This window comes from Alligator mississippiensis, chromosome 2 (assembly GCF_030867095.1).
Source record: "Alligator mississippiensis isolate rAllMis1 chromosome 2, rAllMis1, whole genome shotgun sequence".
Taxonomy (NCBI): Eukaryota; Metazoa; Chordata; order Crocodylia; family Alligatoridae; genus Alligator; species Alligator mississippiensis.
The window spans coordinates 32,418,612-32,437,082 of record NC_081825.1 but is presented as its reverse complement, the minus strand read 5'-3'; the positions used below and the strand labels follow the sequence as shown (position 1 = coordinate 32,437,082).

Genomic DNA, 18,471 nt, shown 5'->3' with positions numbered 1-18,471 from the left:
TATAGGATGACCCCCAACATTGAAAAAATTGTAAATGTGTTATAATGTCCCAGGTATAAAATCTAATTATTGGAGATTTGCCATGATTTTTTTCTTCTCTCACTGGGAAAATAAAGCTGGGGGGAGGGGAGAGAGTTCAGCTCCTGTCTTTCGCCTCTGCCCCACCAGTTTCTTCCCTCTTCAGTCTCTTCCCCTTCTCCTTACTGTCAGACCCTGCTCTTCCTAGCACAGAATTGAAGAGCAAATCTGAAAACATTGACTTTTTCCAGAATTGGGGCATTTTATCTTTTTTTTTTTAACTGTTTAAAGCTTTAGCCCAGGTACTCCATAAACATACCTTTAAGCAGCACTTTTATAGCTACTTATATATAGCAGAAACTATGCCTGATAATAGTTCAGTGACTAGTTGAATAGGTCAAATCAAGTCAAAGGGTTTGTGATTTACCATATAGTTCATTGTGCTGGGCCCCAGAAGAGTCAACAGTATTTAAAGCCATGGTGACCCTTAGTTCAGTATGTGTGTGCGCTGCATATCCACCTCCCAACCCCACAAAGAATCCATGTGCTAATTAACCCCCCTACTCATGACTAGAACTGGGCATTCTTGTCATGAGTCCTGGGATCCTCCAAAAATGTATATGAAGATGCAGCACAGAGTAATTTAGTCCAGCACCGCCCCATTGGGGGGGGGGGGGGGAAGGCTTCACTAATTATATGCTGCAGGCTGAGAGAGGGGGCAATAGAGGGATTCTGTGGGAACTGTTTGGGGCCGTTTGGTGATGTTTGCCAGACACTTAAGGCTGGTGAAGAAACAAGAATAATTGGAAATGGGAAAGAAAGTTGCAGCTCAGCTGTGGGAGTGACGCAGCAGTTAAAATGTATTAATTGTAGTGGTTCACCATGACTTGAAAAAGATTAGGCACTGAGGGGGAATGAGTGCAATGGGCATTGCCATATATCTTTTTCAGATTAAGCTGCGCTAACTTATTCTTGTGACAGGTTCCCCTCAGGATGTTTGTGCAGTATGGGTCATGTTTTTTTATAGTTATTCTAATGTGTTGGGTGTGTTTAATCAGCTTCATAGTTTTCATTCCTGAGCACATGTTGCATTTGGCAGCAGTTTAATGATAGACAATGTATTTAATAAGGTTTCCTTGTATGCAAATGTAAGATGATGGCTGTTACCCGCCATGCTGATTGCAGGGGCAGGGGGGGAGGGAACTTGTCTTATATTTTAGTAAATATGGTAAATATTCGAACTGCATGGGGAACTTGTAGCTAATTTATAATCTAAAATCTGAAGTTTAATATTAGGTGGATCAGTTGATACAGAAAATATTGCTTCTAACTTAATATCCAATGGCAGGTAGAATTGATTTGAACATATTAGTTATAAATGTAAGGATTTTATACTACACAAATCAAATGTTAGTATAATGAGAGGACTTTGATATAAAATGAATATGTAAATTTTGAATATGGTAGATTCTAAAAGTATAATCACAGTTAAGTATTTAAAGGAAATTTCAGTGGGAAAATAAGTGTAGTAAATTAAGGTGTTTCTGTAATGTTCTTCTGTATATCTTTTACTAGTGGCTATACTATACTGGTGTGCTCCATATCTTAGAGCTAAGGTTGTTCTTTGTCAAAAACCAGTGCAAACTGTGACAAAAGATTAGTATGTCCTGAAAAAGTATATTTAAAGGTTAAAAAAAAAGAGCGTGAAGGAATTTAAGTTTAATTCAGAGTTTCCTGTCCTCCTCATAGAACAAATATATAATTTGGGATTAGCTCTTGTGACAATTTAAGGGATCAGTTCTATTAATTGGTGTTTCCAATACGACTGGAAAGTGTCACAACCCAAAGTTGTGATTTTTTGTTTGTGTGTGCGCTTCAGCACAGCTAAATTATTTCCCGCCAAATTTGTCGCTTTCTTTGCACGGTGGAGTTCTCTGTTGCTAGAGAACTCTGGTGCAGCGGGGGATTTCCCGCCGGATTGCAGCTTCTTTGCAGTGTGCATCTCTTTCTTGCACTGTAGTGATACACGTTGCAAAGAAGTTCCCGCCATTTGTATTAGGATCCGCGCCATGTTATTGGCCGATTCCTAATTTAGGCACATGTGGCGGCTAGCGATTGGCTTGCTAGCCGTACAAAGGGCTTGGGTAGTTTCTGCCCAAGCCGGAGGAGGGAGGAAGAGAGAGAGATTCTGTGTGAAGATCTCCAAGCGCTGTGGACTCTCGCGGACCCGATGCACCTCCCCTAAGCAGGCAAGAGAGGCAATAGAACCGAGCCTACGGAGCTTTCGCTTCTCGCCTCTCCCCGTCACCGAGTGCAATCCCTGGACGTATACCTTTCCTGTAATTTCGGACCCCGCGGAGCCTAGCAAACTCCGGGGAAAACTTATCGGACCCGCGGAGCCTGAATAACTCTGGGAAGATTTTCGAACCCAACTTAACCGGACCCGTGGAGCCTAGCAAACTCTGTAGGAGCAATCGTTTTGTCAGAATCCTCCAACGAGGGTTCAAGCGGGAGCTGTGCCTGGAAACTTGTCCAGCCTACACCGATACCATCTTTGGGTGTAAGTAAACAATCTTTTCAATCAACCATTACGCCTCTGTAACTAATTGTAACTCACGTGCGCAAAACCGCTTCGCGGTTCTCTCCCACCCCGCATGTCCGGGCTGCCGGCCACAGCCCGCGTGCACCGGAGATGGGTCCGGTATGACCCCGGTTCACCCCTGGCTTTTCCATGGCGGCCAGAATGGGATCAGAATCACCGCCACGCATGGCGACGAGGGCGGGCTCGGGGCCCGGCCCGCACAGAAAGTAGAATGGCTTCTTCCCTTCCTCCTGCTTGAATGGTCTCTTTCACATTCTTTAAATGGCTCTAATTGAAATATTTCAGAAATGTCTATCCTTAAATGACAATGTAGGCCTCTGACTCAGCACCTGATTAGTTGAGGCTTACAGATAACTGGAAAAGGTGTTCTGTGGTGCAGTTCTTGTGTGACAAAAATAATCATATAGCATGTTTTAATCCACTTAGAAGCATAAAGTAATTAATCTACAGAAACCAAGGTTCTTGGTTATCCAAGAACATTCTTGTTTCTGGTACCCAGTTCAAAGAGATGTTAAACCTACTTAAAAGAAAAGATTGGCTCAGAAGAAAGAGAACATTTACATAATACTCAGTAAAGTCAAGTTTTGAATATTTATACCTTTTACATTTCCAGATTGGCTCTTATTTGGGGATTAGTTAAACAGAGTTTAGTATTTTTGGTCCGATTTATGCTCAGCAGGGGCATTATATCTTATTTCTTTTTTTGTTTGCTTTCTGCTTCTCTGTTGGATGGCCTTAACCAGTTTAGTCTAGTCAATAACGTATTAAGAGGTGACTTGATCACAATTCAGGAGACTATGAGACACAATATGAGAGGCAAATTCCTGACAGTAAAGGGCTTGTTAATTTAATAAGGACATAAGATCTGCTGAAGCTAGATACATTCAGCCCAAATAAGAAGCAAATTGTTAGGGTTATGAGTCATCAGAACAGAATACTAGTGGATTATCCATCACTTGAAGTCTTCAGGAAGACATCCAATCCGGATGTAAAGAGTGGCTGAAGGGCAGGAGTTATGAGGCTGATGAATTTCACTTGGTGAAATTATGCACATCATGCTAGCTGGTAATAATGGTCCTGTCCCACACTGAATTCTTTTCATATATAAAATTTTAACTGGTTGTACTGATAGCCCCTATTTTCTCTGGAACATCTCTCACAGCCCTCTGACACCTTTTTCGCCCTTCAAAGAAATTATTGCATTTTTAGCCTTCTTCTTGGTGTGCCTACTGTTTTTGATCTCATTCTTGATATACTAAGTAGGCCTTCATGCTGCTGTTGTCTTCTGGTTCTTTCCTTACTTTGACTTGTCTTTGAAGTTTAACAGGTTTTTGCTGACTCTCTTCCACTTCTTTGGGAGTAATTTAGGGGTTTTTGTTGACCCCTTCCTCTTTAACTTTCTCAATATAGATAATCTCATTTATCCACTTGGCTTCAGATAGTATCTTTGTTGATGATTAGTAAACGGAACTTCCCCCATTTTCAGAGCTCAACGTGTCTCTGGCATAGCCTTTTGGATATTTTGACATTGGCTTAAATTTAATCTGAACTTCTTGGCTGTGTCCAGATATGCAGGTGTGGTTTGTGGCACCACAACCTCTTTGTGCTGGTACAAACTGCACATTTGTTGCCTGTGGAGCTGCCTGTAGGATATGAAACTTCATTCATTTAAAAGTGCTGTCAGGGACTGTGCTGAGATGGGAACTGCCTCAGAACAGCCTGTTTTGTTTTGTTTTGTTGTCTTTTTTTTTAGGTGTGTAACTTCTTTGTGTTTGGACAGCACAAGCATGTTGTTGATATTACTGGAAATATATAGTAAGCAAGAACGCTGGTAAAGTGCAGCCATTCTTTGTAGATTTTTAGTGTGCATGAAAAGTTATTTCTGTGCCTCTTATTTATATAAACTAACACTCAAATACCTTGATTGCAGCAACACAACATATAAAGGAGAAAATAACTCCCTAATTGTTGCCAGACTTTTATTCCTACCATTAGTTACTTGAGAAATCAGTAGATAGGAAAAGTTGTACTTTTAAATATGGGTCACAAATTAAAGTATAACTTTAAAATTTAGCATAGAGATGCATCAAAGTTAAAGTTTTTTTTTGTCTGGCAAATGTTTGGGTCGGCAGAAACTAGAAGTAGTATAGTTACACCTGATTAGTGCTAGCTGTCTAGTATATCCCAGTTTGGTAGCCTGCATTTCAGCACAGACTACTCTACAACTTGGCACCCCATTCACCTTAGCCTCAATTTCCCCTTTGTCAGTCCTATCAAATTTATGGACGCTACAATGCATAACTTACACAGGTTATAACTTAAGGTTTCCCTTTTTGAGGCTACTCCTTGAGACACAACAAAAGTGTATTCTCTTTTTTATCCTTGAGCAGGGTATCCTCACAATTCTTTAGGCCTGCCCAATTTGTCCTCGTGTCAGAGATTCCTCAATCTGTTTGGCCTCTTCTTCAGGATTAGAAAGGTACCCATGAGTTAGGGCTTCAGACACTTGTTTTTCCTCCAATTAACAAACTGTCTCCTTGCCTCCTTTTCCAGGTCTCATTGAGCACGTCTACATATTGCCCAATGGCGATGTTGTTACTGCGCCATGCTTCAGTACTTCCTTTGGAAAGTACTAAATCACGGTTCAGTAACTGCCTGTACTGCGCTGTACATATGGTGCATGATTATTTTTAGCAGCTACTTTGCTGTAGTGGTGCGCTATAATGGGAGAGTGTGCTAATACAGTGAAGTAGCTGCTGGTCATATGTAGAAGCCCATGGATGCTACATCACTGTAGTGTCACATAAAGACACGCTCTCTGTGTAGGGAGTTAATCAGTCCTACTTAAGCCCTAGGGTCTCTCTTGAAAGACTTTTCCAATGTTTCTTGTAATCTGGTCATTTTATAGGAAACACATTTTCCAATATGCTGTTATGTGGCTCTGGGTCCTATGACCCATTCTTTCAACCCTTGAAATGGAGTCTTGGACCATACTTGCACTCCATGGCCAGCACACTTTTGCACTCACTAGCATAAATTCATGAGTAGACATAGTTTGGTAGTTCTGCCTCCTGGTAATCTGAAAGTTAATTTTTGTATGTTTAAAAAATTATAATAAAATTATAATAAAAATTATAAATATTTCAAAGAGTTTGGGCTCAGTAACACCAGCAGAAGCCTGTCTACAACTGTAGGTTATATTAGTGTAAAATGTTTGTGTAGAAGAGAGGGGTAGGTGGATTTTGCTTTCTACAGCATTAAAAAACCCTACGCTTCTATATCAGGGCATATTTTATTAAATATTTTCATTTCAACTTTTATTTTCAGTGCTCTGCAAATATTAATTAATCTACGCATATTCTTGTGAGGGAGATAGGGAAATCCAATTTTAATGTGCAATCCACCAGCCCCCTGTGCCTTTCCTATTCTCCTCATATCTTTCATATGAACCTATTACAGAGCCAGACCTTGAGAAGTTTGGAAGGAAGCCTTCCTCCATTTCATCACAGTGTGTTAGATTGTAATTCAGATTCAGAACAGAAATAATTTAAATATGGTTGGAAACATCACACACACATTTATTTTGCTTCACCATGCCCAGTTTTTGTGTAAGTTTTAAAGCTAAACAAGCCATGCTCTTTTAATCTTTTATAAGAAAAGGTCTTAATTCCCTTGTGGTAGTATAACAGTAATGTAGGTGGGATGGTTCTGAAATTATACAAGAAACAAGGTTGTTAGGGCAATATCTTGTGTTGGACCAACTGCGCAATTGAGATAGAGTTAGACAAGCTTTCAAATGTAAAACATTCTTCATCAGGTCTGGTCAGTACAAGCCAAGCATAGCATAGTAAAAAAAAGTTGTAAGAGAGTGGAGAAAGAAATTGTTCCGGGGTATCAGGCAAACAATTATCAGAAGAAAAGAAACTGAATACTCTGAGATCAAGACCTATCAGAAGAAAGGAGGGTCATTCTAACCTTTCACATATGAAAAGAATTCAGAAGTCGGGTAGATTATAGTGTCCCATAAAACCAACATCAGTGTTAAGTCTCTGGTTCTTAGCTTCTAGCCATCTTACACATTTTTCTTCTAAGTTCACCTGTTCAAGGTGCCAAGTACTGTAGATTTCCCTTGAATTTAAGGATGGTAAAGTCAGAGAGGGAGTGGTTGTACTGTGAGCAATGTTCTCCTAAATGTGGATATGTCTGTTCTTTTTTTTTTTTTTTTGGTGGGAGTTCATTCTGGTCCATAGTTGCTGCTTAGTTTCAGCCATGTAGTTGCCATGAGGGGATGTGGTGGGTTGAATCAGGTATATCACATTTTGGGAAAGGTGTGTTTAGGATTCTGATGGTTTTGTTATGGGGGGGGGCAAGTGGAGTGTTGATAGTAGCGGCAGTGGAGATTTGTTGACTGGTTAAGCATTTCTTGCTAAGGTAATGCTACTTCCCACATGATATCTATTGACCGGTGAGGAGTTTGTTCCTAGAAAACTGCACCATCAAACCTGCACTATACTTCTGTTACATGGATGAGTTGACCTATATGCTGTATGCTGGATCCTGCATGCCCACCTCCCCTCCCGCTGCATGACAGATCCAGCACAGACAGCATCTATTCCAGGACCCATGCCACATGCAGTGCCCACCCTGGATGGTTTGAGATCTGTGCCACATGCAGCCCCCAGCCCCCTGGCCAGTCCAGGACACATGCTGCACATGGTGGCTGCTCTGGCCAGTCTGGGGTACGGCATACAGTTTGGGTCCTGTACTGACTGGAGTAGGTGCTGTATGTGGCACACAGACTGGTTGTGGGGAGGGGAGTGCCACATGTGGCATGGATTGGATCCTAGCCAGAATGGGCCACCTATAGTGAGGATCCCAGACCAGCTAGGGTGGGCACTGCATATGGTGTGGGTCCTTGAGAGGGGGCTGCGTGCACTGGATCCGTCATCTGTCTGTGGGCCTGATTTAGCTTGTGGATCAGCCCTGTGTTTAACAGCCCTGCCTTGCACAATGATATTAGTACATCCTCGGTACCAGTTTGGCCTTGTGCTGGTGTTGTTTTTCAGCCTAAAACATTATTCATCATCTTTAGTATTCACCCCACAAAAGTATTTGTAAGATATGTATCCCTTCTCAGTCTCTGTTTTGCTATCTATACCCTGTATAATACACACCAAATTGCATTTTCTTTTTTCACAGCTGCATCACACTGTCACCTCGTGGTCATCCTACAGTCAACCAGTGTAACCAGGACCTTTTCTTCCTCACATATCTTTAGTCTGTGCACCCCCATGTTATAGCTGAAGTCCTTGTTATTGGTCCCTAGTTGCATGACTTTTCATTTCATACCATTAAATGCCATTCCTTTTCTACTGTTCCATTACGCAAGATTGTCTAAATTGTTTGGTATAATAAAGTACTTTTCTTCTATATTAGCAATACCTCCAAGCTTAATTTCATGAGGTGACTTGTTGATAAAAATATTAAGCAGGATGGACCCTAAGACTGATTCCTGTTAAACACCACTGGTAACCACTCTTCATAATTCACCCTTTAACATGATCCACTGTCATTTTTCTTGGAGACAATTCCTTATCTACCTTGCAGTTGTAACCTTGATCTCTGTCCAGTTAGGACAATAATTTCCCATGAGGCATGGCAGCAACATATTTGCTTCAGTCTACCTAAATTAATTCAACTGCATTAAACTTATTCTAGAAATCTGTTGTTTGTCATAGAATGTTATTAAATAGTCTGGCACAATCATGCTCTGATAAAGTCATGCTTTGTTTTGTCTATTTTTATTTTTTTCCATATCTATAGCTATCTTTTCCTTTGGTACCTACTGTTGGAGTCAAACTGACAGACCTGTAATCTCCTGGATTATTTTCTCCCCTTTTTAAAAATCGGAGCTACATTTGCTATTTTCCATTCATATTCCTGACTTGACAGTTTCTGTGAAGATCTGTGCTAACGGAGTTTCTATTTCCTGTAGCAATTTCTTCCCAATTTGCTGGGCCCTGCCTGAATATTTTAAATTGTAGGACTGAGGCCCTACTCAGAACTGACCTATTAGCCAGTTGCTTTTATTTTCTTGTTACGTTTTAATTACTCAGCTTCCAAATAGATTAATATTTTTGTGTGTGTACTGGTGGGTATTTCTGATTCTTTATTTCCTGGTTTTGAAGGTAGAGATGATTGGAGTTTCTCCCAAGAGCATCAAACATAAAATATTGCTAAAATAAATAGACATCTCCACAGAAGAAAGTAAAGATGTCAACTTCATACAGAAAAGCTATTTAAAAGGACAAAGTAATGGATTAAAGTGAATGAATCCTATTTTCAAGTTGCCTCTTCTGATGTGATAACTGGATATCACAATTTCTTCTAGGTACATGGACATCTTAGTTTTTCAGCATTGCAGTAGCAGTTATTGCCATTAGTTCTAACTTAGGAGAAAGGAAATGTCTGAGATCAAACTTGATTTATGAGAAGGTTTTTTATTCTTAGCAGTCATGTACAGCTTTTACTTGTCAAACTTAAAGATACTAGGATTGTCTTTAAAACGTCCTGCATACAGTTGTCAAGAATGACAAGGAAATTTAGACGCTATAAAAATTCAGCTAAAAATTCATAATGCCTCTCTGCACTGTAATATATTTCATGATAAATACCAAGTGCCTCTGAAGAGGGCTTTATAAATTAGAGATGCTGTCAACCTCTGTTTAGTCCTCAAAATGCCTTGTATGATTTTAAGGTGCTTCCATGTGCATCATTTCACATGCACACATGTAAAAACTGCCCATATGTTAACTTCTAAAATTCCATTTGTGATCTTGGTCATATAATAGGTATGTAAAACAGGGCTATTCCCCTATGAGGGGGGATCTTTTTGGATTTCACCACTAATTTCCAACGTCAACTGTTGTTCTCCCCAAATTTAACAACATGGCAATCTTCTCTTTACAAGCATTGACTCATTAACCCAATTTGCAAGATACTCTTCCTTCCTATCTTTCATGTGTAGAACAACTTGTCCACTTCCTTTAAACATTATAATCAGAACATATTAGTTTCCATATCTTACGCTTTATGTATAGTCCAAAAATACTTGTAACTGTTTGGTATAAGTATGGCTGTGTTAGCTGCGGCTTGGTAATCCCAAACTTGAATCAATAACCTCCTGGCTATAGGACAATCTGGACATGGTTCTGTCACTTGCTCTTGCATGAACAGTTCTATTTTGTATAAATACAAGCAGAGTGCAGGGTAGATTTTTATTTTATAGCCAACTAAACTGGCAATATATAACACAAACTTTTGTGAACCCCAGCTCATTTCATGAGATGTTGCATGTCACTGATTTAGTTCATCTATAAGATACAAATCTACCCTTTCTGCTGCCTGACTTCAGACTAACATGTCTAACTACCTTTCTTTGCTCATGCATAAATACAAAACAGTCATTGAGACAGGGAGGTGAGAATAATTGTTTAGCTTGGTGGTTAATGCTTATGCTCCTGGGAAGTGGGATGATATGTGTTTGAATCCTATCAGGCAGAAGAAGAAATTGGACCCAAGTCTCCCATGTACTGGGTATGTATGGTAAACAGTGAGGTGTTGTATAGAAGGTCAGTGGCACAATGGTGAGTAGGTGAGGAGGGTACAAGCTATGGGTGCTGCCTAAGCAAGGGGCACCTCACCCTCCTTTCCCCCATCCCCTGTTTCCTCATACACATCCTGCACCTTCCCTGCAGTGGTTCCATTTCTAGCAGGAGGAGGAGCAGGGAAGTGGTGGTGGTATGCAGTGCAGGAGCAACAGCTGTTGGTTCACTGCTATTGGGAGAGATATCACTTCCTTTTTTTTCAATTAAAAATATGTGTTTTCCTGGCTGCTGGACATGCAAGTTGGCAGCAAAAAAAGGAGGTGACCCAATCTCTCTCAGTAAAAATGAACTCTGGCCACTGGCTGCTCTGCTTCTGGCCACTACTTTGCCTACCATGCTTCCTCAGCTGGAACCACTGCAGCAAGATGTAGGGTATGATGGACACAGTGGTTGTGTCTACACATGTATTTACATGCATCTAAACTTAATGCGCCTGTGCTTAATGTGCATTATGGTGATTTAGGCATGCGTCTACACATAGACACACTAATGCACATTAAGGCACATGAACTTTTAGGTGCAGTTAGTTAAGTCACATTAACCCCTACGCAGACATGTTAATCCACATTAAGCATCTACACATGGGCTAATACGGCTTAGTTAATCATGCCTAAATTTGATACTTGCTTTATGCAAGTATCAAATTTAGGTAGGATTAGCCTAAAATCATCATTTTTAAGGTTCATTAAGGGCATGCAAGTGTGGATATGCGCCCTTAATGTACCTTAAAAATGGCAATTTTAGGCTAATCCTGCTTAAAAGGGGTGCCCAGTAGTGCCCAAGGCATAGTATTGGTCAGTTATACTTCTGGATACTGCTGCTTCTCTAGACCCCAATTTCTTTTACAGCCAGTGTTATTTGGCAAAATAGACCTGAATTTATTAATAATTTGGGGGTTATTGATGCTAAATTAATTTGCCTAATTTAATATTTGCTGGAAAAAATCATCCAGATCTAGTTGCCACCAAAAGACTAGGCCTTCTTATCACCTTTCACATAAAGTGGAGTTGACTTCTTGGTTTACAAGTCTGCATTAAGGTCAAATTTTATTTCCCACTTTGTGCTACAACAACATGGCAAAGAGGCTAAAGCAGTTAAGTGGCCTTCACACTCTGGCTGTGTTGTGCTACTCTATACTAGTAAATCTCTGCTTAGAAGTTAAATTTTACTTTAAAAATGTATCTCTATATTTAAATTATTAATTATATTGGATAGTGTTATCTTTGGGTTTCTTGTTTATTGCTGGTGCATGAAATTTTTAACAATTAGAGAAGCAAGAGAATATTCTCCAAAAAAACAAACCAAATTATATACAATTGAGTATAGATTGAGAAGAAATATTTGTTATTTTATTGTAAAAACATTTTTGTGTCATTGTAAATATGAAAAAGTAAACATTACAACTCTAGGAAATTTAGAGGTAAGGTATCCAAGGCCGTGTCCAGGTGAGCGTGGCCGTGCAGTATGTGTTGCAATATGTTGTTCTCCACTCCCTTCCAGTGTAGAGAACAACAAAACATGCAGTATATGGCACAGGAAACATGTCTGCAGTGTCACATACAGTGTGTTTTGTTTTTCTCCACTCTGTAAGGAAGCAGTGTGGAGGGGTTTTCTGACCCTTGGATATCAAAGGGTCAAAAAAACCCGTGGATAAATAAACCGGAGCTGTGTATGCGGTGGCAGCATGTGTTGCCCAAAGAACAGAGCCTGGCCATCTGGAGCTGTGCTCCACTGCTGGCCAGGCTCTGCACAGCAGGATTGCCACTTCACAGCCCAGGAGGTCCCCAGGACTCCAGGTAAGACTGCTGGGTCCAGCTTGGTGCTGGCCTTAGCTTCCTCTACCCCACCTGGCATAACTTGCTGCATGCCAGCACGTGCGTGGTACGGGCGTTCACCGGGGACAACTAGCAGCAGCACAAGGTGTGCTGCTGCTAATTGTCCCTGCGGAACCAAACATCCATGCATGTCTGGACGTGGCCCAAAAGCATTAAGATGCACAGTGCACAATTAAATCATCCAAACAACCTTAATTCTTCCCTATAGTAACAACTACACAGGAAAAACAACTAATTTTTAAAAATCAGTTTAATATAGTTTGGGTCCACATGCATTAAGATTTTAGTGCTATGCTTACCGTATGGCATTAGTCTTTATGAGACAAGGTTTTTTGGCCTTGCATGTTTATTTCCTTACCTTTATGTGTCTGAGTTTCTTTTTAAACATAATTTTAACTCTTACAACTAGAAGTTAACCCATGATGTGATGAAGTTAAAGAACCAGGACAAAGTCAGAATTATACTGCCTACCCTTTATTTTTGAGACTACAAAGACTTCTCTAATGATGTAATTCTCCTTCGTTGTGGATTTGAAACCAATCATCCATTTACATCCAGTTCAATGACATAGATCACAATGTAATGCATTCCCCAAAACAAATGGAAGAGGCTATATTTACAGATTACTTATATTAGAGAGGATAAAGGGGAGATAACTTAAAACTTGAACAGATCCCAAAATATTTGAAAAAAAATCCTTGGATAAGTGTGATAGTTATTATGGGTGTCATATATCAAATGGTGTGTAGTTTGGCAGGAGATTAGGTCAAGCTAATTGTGGAACCTTTATTTCTAATTTCCATATTTTAAAACAATTACATTGAATACTGTAATTTAACTTATTATGTTGCAGCTATATAGAAAAGCTCCATAAATGTTTCAAAGCTAGAAAATCAAAATGTTTTGGAGGAAGTGAAAAAGCCTGTCTCTTTCAACATTAAAAATGCTTGTCTACTTGAAGAAATTTACTAGAAGAACTGTACTGATACAGAGTTTATCAAGTCAATGAAAGCAATGAAAATTAAATGGATATCAAGTACATTGCCAGGATGTGAGGAAACCAGAAACATATGTATTTCATGAAAATATTCACTTTAAGGTACTCTGTCCTTATTTACAAATATTTGAATTTATGATAAGTTTAATAAATAAAACCTTTTTTCCCCAGGAACTAATATACCCAATACCTAAAAATTGGTGGGACATTAGAGACACTTAAATCTCATAAAGAGTAACTGGGTTTTCAAGCATATGTGACACTTGGGAATTATATTTGGTCTCTACAGGAAACCAAACTCTGTAGTCTAGCACAACAGCCATTTAGTTTTTCTGTTTCCTTTATCATAGTTAAATTATAGTCCATTCGATATGTAAGTGCTGGCAAAATTGTCAAAATACCCTTTTATAGCAGTCGCAAATTTATATGAAAATAGTATTTAGTAATTCAGTAAGGGTCTGCTAGGTTCTAAAGGTAAATTCTAAACAACTATTTACAAAATATGATTAGAGTGAACTCTATGTATGCCTGATTTTCATGGATTTTTAGGCAAGAGGGTAAGATCATTTAGTTCAGTGGTTCTCAACCTTATTTGACTGAAATTCACACACCTGCCTCCCCCGCCCTTTGATCCAAAAATGCCAGCTCTTAGATTTCACTCATTTTTTGACTCTGGAAAATAATAAAGCAATTCTTCTTTTGGCAAGAACTCAGAAAGACCACAAAAGGTCAGAATGTTTTAGGCACAATGGATTCCTATTTGTAATCTCTGTGTTTAATTTGTGAATAATGTTTAGGTATTAGCACACCTAACAGTGCTAATATTATGCTTAACTCTTAAAAGGATCTCAAAGTACCCTAGGGTGCCATGCCATTCTGGCTGAAAATCATTGGTGTATATTAACATAAGACATATACATATTTACCAGTAACTCCTGTACCAGGCCTACAGCTAATAAACTAGATTAGAAAGACATCTAATCTTGGTTTAAAGACTTCAGGTGATGGAAAATTCACCACACAGCTAGAAAAGCTTTATTATCCTTCTGGGTGCAATTTTTTATTTCCAGTTTGAGATTCTCATCAGTACACTATTATCTAGCTGAAGCTACTATAAAGTGGGTGCACAGCTGGTTGGAAAACCACTCTTAACAGTGGTGACACGCAGGGTGTGCACCCCCTCACAGCCAGCATTCCCGGGCCGGGGGGGGCAGGCAAGAGTCCTGGTGTTCCCCTGAGAGCAATGGCCGGGGAGTGGGAGTGCCAGGAGAAGGGACCCCCTCCATGGCCAATCACTCTCACCCATAAGTGCCAGCAGCATGCCTGGAAGTGTCAGTGGTGCACCACTGCCACTTGCAGGTTGGAAGGATCAGCCACGAGGGGGACACACCCCCCCAGTCGCTGACTGGCCACTTGGGGAGCAAGTGCCCCCCCTGACTCAGGAGGCACCAGTCACCCATGACTTTCAAAGTGTTGTTATGTCTAAATTGAAGGATTTATTAAGTGAGATTATTTTTGGGTCTGTTCTGGGTTTGGTACTTTTAAACATTGTCATTAATGAGTAAGATGATGAAATAGAGGGTAGAATTATTACATTTGCAGATGGTAACCCTGTGGGAGATGTGGCAAACATGAGACCCACGTCCACCCGTCTCCCGGAGCTTTCTCACCTCTTGCTGGGTCGGGTAAGTTACCTCCATGCTTCTGGGTGCATACTGTCCATCCTGACAAGTCACTAACATGTTCCCATGCCTCTGCATGAGCTGCCTCATCCTTCTTGGTAGCTCTCTCTCAAACTCTGTCCTCTTCCAGGGGTAGAGGCTTGTGGGTGGCGATCTTTCAATGCTTCCTCTGCACTCCTCTTCCAGTCAATAATTAATGTCTTCTTTTAGGTGTGTGACTCTCCTGACATGATGACATCACAGTCTGCGCCTGGCATCTCTGACTCCTGGTAAGTTTTACTAGTATTATCTCTCATAACAGGGTTGTTTGTCTCCCTTTTACAAGGCAGAATTGAGATCAATTAACTCTGTTGCAACTCGGGCCTGTGATTCCATGTGGGTTGGGTGACCCCAGATTTTTCACTTGGTCTGTGACATGCTGTTTCTGTCACTCTTGCATTTCCATTTTAATTGTAAGGTTTCAAAGTACTTAGCTCTTTGCAGACTCTTCCTCCATTTGGGGCAGTCCTGGGTTATAGTCTCCCACAAATTGATGTTGAAGTTGCATTTTTTTCAAATGGGCCTTGAGGATATCCTTGAAGCACTTTGCCCTCTAAGCATATGCCTTGATTGAGCTAAGATAATAAAACCTGTTTAGGCAGTGTGGAGTTGAACATCTGAATGGCATGGCCGGCCTATCGAAGTTGATGTTGGATGATCATTGCCTAGGTTGTCATGGTGTTTATTTGTGAGAGGACACTAATGTTGGTGCATCTACCTTCCCACTGGATTCCAAGAATTTTATGCAGGCAGTGTTGATGGTACTTCTACAATGAATTGAGGTGTCTCCTTGTAACAGGTGCCTGCTCTGGGCCAATCTAAATGTGGCCCGCACACCTGTTCCTGGGCCAACTGCCCACCTTCTCGCCTGCCATGCCTTGTTGTTAATTGATTAATTGATGTTAAGTAGCGGGAGGCTGCCCTTTTACTGCCCTGATGCCAAGGGGCGCTATCTGCAGCTCCGTTTCCTCCCCTACACCGCAGCCCATGCCTCACCGATGGTACCGCTGTTGTTGTCCGGGTCTTTTTGTAATCTGGCCCCCTCGTCCTCACTGGGCCCTCCGCAGCCCTGCCTCACTCTGTGCCTTCACTGGTACTCGGGCTTTCCGCAGCCCTGTCTGGCACTGCACCCTCCCTGGGGCTTCTTGACACTGCCCTCTCTCTCTGGGGCTCCTCCACTGCTGCCCCCCCTCTGGGGCTTCTCCACTGCTGCCCCCTCTCTGGGGCTGGGGTTGGTGCACCCTGAATGCTGTGCCCGCACTGGAATCCCCACACTACCGTGAGTCCCCTTCTGAGGCCTCCTCCATCCCCATATAGCCTCTCCCAAGCCACCGGTAACAAACAGCAAAACAAAACACAAGCCCCTGGGCTATAACATAAAATCTAAGCCATCTGGCTCTAACCTCATCTCGCCACACCAGAGTTGCTTCAGCTGTCCCCAAATCTCAGGCCATACCTGCAGTCTGGCTACTTCTCTTTTGGTCATTCCAGCAGGGCTCCTTCCCCCTTGGCTGCCAGCAAGGAACTGCCTCCTGGACCTCTGGCCTGTGATTTATATAGGAACCAGGCCCTGCCCTTCTGGTCAGCTGACCAGGCAGTTGTGAGTCACTAGCTCCCTCCGGTTACCCTAGCAACCAGCACCTGCGTAGTTACTCTGGCTCTACAAATAGCAGGCGCCATAGTGCCCTGCTACACTCCTGTATGTTGTCTGCATCTCAGCTCCATACAATAGGGTGGGAATCACAGCTTCTTGATAAATCATGAGCTTGGTTTCAGATCTTATGTCAAGATCTTCAAACATGCATTTCCTCAGGCATCTAAAAGCTGCACTTGTACATTTGAACTGATGTCGGATTTTGTCATCAATATCAGCCTTCTGCAAAAGATGGCATCTGAGGTATGGAAAATATTCAACATTCTCCAGACTTTCATCCTGAATCTGAATTACCAGACCTGGGGACTACTCCTTAAGAGCTTGTTGATGGAGGTCCTTTGTCTTCTAAACATGAAGCATCAGTCCCATTTTTTTGTATACCTTGGTAAAGATGTTGACGATTGCCTGAAGGTCTGGTTCTGAGTGAGCACGCACTACAGCATCATCAGTCTACTGGACCTCGAAGATTGCAGTTGGGGTAGTCTTGTTTTTGGTTCAGAGTTGACTAAATTAAACAGCATAGCTCCACTTAAAATGGAAACTTGTTGGTGGTCAGGTGAAGCATCGTGGTTAAGGAATATCAGGAAGAGTGTTGAAGTGATGATGCAGCCTTCCTTAACTCCTATCTTAACTTCAAAAGGATCTGCGATAGATCCATTACTGAGAACTACCACTCGCATACTGTCAAGGAGCAGAAAAGTAATGTCTCCTTTCTTGAAGATTGTCACAATCATGATGTTCGTGAGATCATCTGGGATTTTCTCATCATTCCATATCTTTAAGACGAGGACATGGAATCGTGATGTGAGCTCCTCTCCCTCTTCCTTGAAGATATCTGTGGGGATTCCATCAGCTCCAGATGCCTTGTTCTTCATCTGCTTGATGGTTTTCCTTACATTGTCAAGGGTTTGAGGGATTCTGAGATCATGTCTGACTGGGAGTTGTGGGATGAAGTTGAGAACATTCTCATCAACTACAGAGTCTTGATTGAGAAGGTCTTCAAAATGCTCCTTACAATGGGCGTTGATAGCTCCCCTTTCCTTGATCAGTCTCCTCCAGCCTTAGGTTTCAAGAGTGTTGGTTCCTGAGTGCTTAGACCATAGGTGGCTTTGGTGGCATTGAAAAAACCATGCATATTCTGAATGTCAGCGAGATGTTGAATCTCTTATGCCTTGTCTTCCCACCATCTGTTCTAATTCTAAATAATCTATAACAGGAAAAATTATATTTGATATAAAATTCCCATCACCCTTATATGATGGTATTCCTTTCTAAACTGTGAATAATAAAAGGGAAGACTGATATGTTATTTTTCTATTAAATTCTAAATTCTAAATCTGTCAACTTCTCTTCCAGTTTAAAACAGTCTAAGAACAGTACCACAAATCTACTACTTCCCTGTGATCTCTGACTAGACTAAACAGCTGTTCCAAGAAAACTGTCTCAGAAAACAACTATTGCTACTGTCTCTTCATTTTGATACTTAGATTCTAATCTAACCAAATATAACAATGAAGTTGAGCAATTGTTAGCACCCAATTACCTAGATTTTATATAATCTAATTTTAAAAACCTCCAGGTATTAAAAAAAAAAGATGTCTTGATTCTTCCAATGTATTTTAAATCGGTTTATTGTCTTGCAATAGCTGTTACTATTTTGAAACGACAAGGCTACACAAGTAGGAAAGGAATACATGTAGTTTAAATACCACTCCCAAATTCAGAATCAAAATTAACACAGTGAGCAGAGATCCCGGCTCTCTCTGATTTAAAAAAAATCCCTGATTTTCAGATTTAAAAAAGTAACTCAAATCCATATTTTCCCATTAGTGGTGTTTCATTTTAATCATGGGACAATGTGGATATTGGGTTACTTTTTTTAATCTGAAAATTGGGGATTTTTTTTTTATCAGAAAAAACCAGGATCCCTGATAGTGAATAGACATTTGTCTTTTACTGAAACAAGGTAGCTCCTAC

General features: G+C 40.8%; 1 long non-coding RNA gene across 7 annotated transcripts in view; it reads left to right on the top strand.

Moving 5' to 3' along the window:
• The first annotated feature begins 5,722 nt into the window (after positions 1-5,722).
• LOC102576248 (uncharacterized) overlaps positions 5,723-18,471 on the top strand; it is a 137,757-nt gene continuing 125,008 nt past the window's right edge. For 2 of the 7 annotated variants that reach the window (XR_009459723.1, XR_009459725.1), the window contains exon 1: positions 5,723-15,070. This is a non-coding gene — a long non-coding RNA (uncharacterized LOC102576248). The remainder of the gene's footprint in view (positions 15,071-18,471) is intronic. The other 5 variants (XR_009459721.1, XR_009459722.1, XR_002087804.2 and 2 more) reach the window with 5 other exon arrangements.